Source organism: Berghia stephanieae, chromosome 6 (genome assembly GCF_034508935.2).
Source record: "Berghia stephanieae isolate SIO BIC M18660-M18661 chromosome 6, UCSD_Bste_1.3, whole genome shotgun sequence".
In the NCBI taxonomy this organism is placed as follows: domain Eukaryota; kingdom Metazoa; phylum Mollusca; class Gastropoda; order Nudibranchia; family Aeolidiidae; genus Berghia; species Berghia stephanieae.
Window position 1 is genome coordinate 52,600,606 of NC_088365.1, and position 2,500 is coordinate 52,603,105.

The 2,500-nt window shown below is 29.1% G+C and overlaps 1 protein-coding gene across 1 annotated transcript in view; it reads left to right on the forward strand.

Annotated features, from left to right (window-relative positions):
• The first annotated feature begins 1,849 nt into the window (after window positions 1–1,849).
• Window positions 1,850–2,500, forward strand: part of LOC144975249 (uncharacterized) — a 133,283-nt gene continuing 132,632 nt past the window's right edge. The window contains exon 1 of the mRNA XM_078919155.1: window positions 1,850–2,445. The gene's annotated coding sequence lies outside the window, so the exon portion shown is untranslated. The remainder of the gene's footprint in view (window positions 2,446–2,500) is intronic.

Genomic DNA, 2,500 nt, shown 5'->3' on the forward strand with positions numbered 1-2,500 from the left:
GTAACATTGTGAAAAGCACTGGGCCTGGTAAATCCTTAGAAATGCGCTATACACAGCGTCATATTATTTATTTACTCCTTATTTTTCCAAACGCCAACCTGACAACTCATCTTGTCCGTCCGCCTGACCGTCCGTCCGCCAGTCCGTGCGCAAGTCCCAGTCCGTACGCCATGAAATCACGCCGCCACCGACCAACGAATCGCTCGTCATAATCGGCTTGTCGTGTTTGTGTGTACGGCGTTAGAGAGCCACTGGAGCGGCAAGCAAAACGTCCAAATGTTTGTTTAGCCTTTTCATCCCCCATTATCCTCCCACTTCACGGTGGGATGTCACTCACATTTACATGACAGGCCCATGAATTGGTTGTCGTTTTTGCCTTTATTCTATCTCAATTGTTGTTATTATTATTATTATTATTATTATTATTATTATTATTATTATTATTATTATTATTATTATTATTATTATTATTATTATTATTATTATTATTATTATTATTATTTGATTATTATTATTATTATTATTATTATTATTATTATTATTATTATTATTATTATTATTTTTTATTATTATTATTATTATTATTATTATCATATTATTATTATTATTATTATTATTATTATTATTGTTATTATTATTATTATTATTATTTTATTATTATTATTTTATTATTATTATTATTATTATTATTATTATTATTATTATTATTATTATTATTATTATTATTATTATTATTATTATTATTTATTATTATTTATTATTATTATATATTATTATTATTATTATTATTTATTATTATATTATTATTATTTTATTATTATTATTATTATTATTATTATTATTATTATTATTATTATTATTATTATTATTATTATTATTATTATTATTATTATTATATTATTATTTATTATTATTATTATTATTATTATTATATATTATTATTATTATTATATTATTATTATTATTATTATTATATTATTATTATTATTATATTTTATATTATTATTATTATATCTATTGTTATAATGGACATTGTTCAAGTCCATTCTACACATAATTTTGTACAATACTACAATGTTAAATCAAGCCCATAAATGCTCTCGGTGGTGATAGGACCTGCCAATATGTGCACGTCGGCTGTCTATCTTTCCATTTGTATCCCGTCTTCAGTTCTATCCCATCTATTGTTTCAATTTCTTGCCCCCCCCCCCCCCCCCCGCCCCAATCCTGTTCCAGCAATAAAGGTAAACGTGAAAATTTATATTCTATAGAGACTTTTTAAAATAAAAAATGTATATATATATATATATATATATATATATATATTATATATATATATATATATATATATATATTATTATTATTATTATTATTCTTATTATTATTATTATTATTATTATTATTATTATTATTATTATTATTATTATTATTATTTGTTGTTGTTGAGGGGAAGGGACGACGGGGGAGGGAGGGGGACCAATTCAAACAATTAACTGTTTCCCCTACCAGTAACAGTTTAAACCACAAATAGAAATGTCAGTTTTAATTAATATTCGTTCATTTGTTTACTTTTGTTCTCTATCTACAAAATTTTCGCGTTTGGAACGAAAGGTTATGTGATCAAGAAAACTATCGCATGCTTAGACTACATCTCTTTCGTAATTTATTTGCTTCCACTTATCTAAGTTAATTCCAAAATCCAGTAACAGACTTGCTTGGCTACGAGAGTGGTGCGCACACAAAAGACATGCACCACTATGCACTGCCTGACGAACATCGACGCGGCCTCGATGCAACACTTGGATGTCGACAGGTAGCAAGCAGCGCGTATCCAGCCAGCCCCAAAAGCGCGTGTGGTCGGGTCTTCTGTCCGTCCGTCCGTCCCTCGACGCCTCTGCGCTGAACGACGAAACGAAACGATTTTGTGTTGGGTTTAGTTGAAAAGTTGGATGAGAGTTTCCTATCGAGCGCGGTGTTTGTTGTCGGAGGCAGAGTCGCCGTTTGCTGCCGTAGGCTAATAAATAAACGAGGGGAGGCTATACAACAATTGCACTGATTTCGGTGACTTGTTCAAACTTACACAATATTGCACAGTCGTGCATTCATTGTGCCATTGTGAATATTCCTCATTAATGGTTTGGTTAATCGATTCATTAACTTATCTATAACTACTCCTAATTAATGAACTAATTAATTCATACTAATTAATTCCGAGTTTATAATAATAATAATGTAAATATCATTTTTAATTCAATTTTGTTATATTCGTGCTTCAGAGATCTGGGATAATTCAAGAATTATCTATCCAGTTGTTTCGTGAAGGCGTGTTTATCAAGTGATCAAAGATTGAATTTCACGGACGTGCAGTATCTATCTCTCTATCTTATATCAATTCAACTGTTTTCTCTAAGGATTTAAATACGGATTATAACTTGAACTGGAAAGGTAAGTACAGGAAATGGTTAATTATACTATTGAGTGAATGTATTCGGTTTGGTGG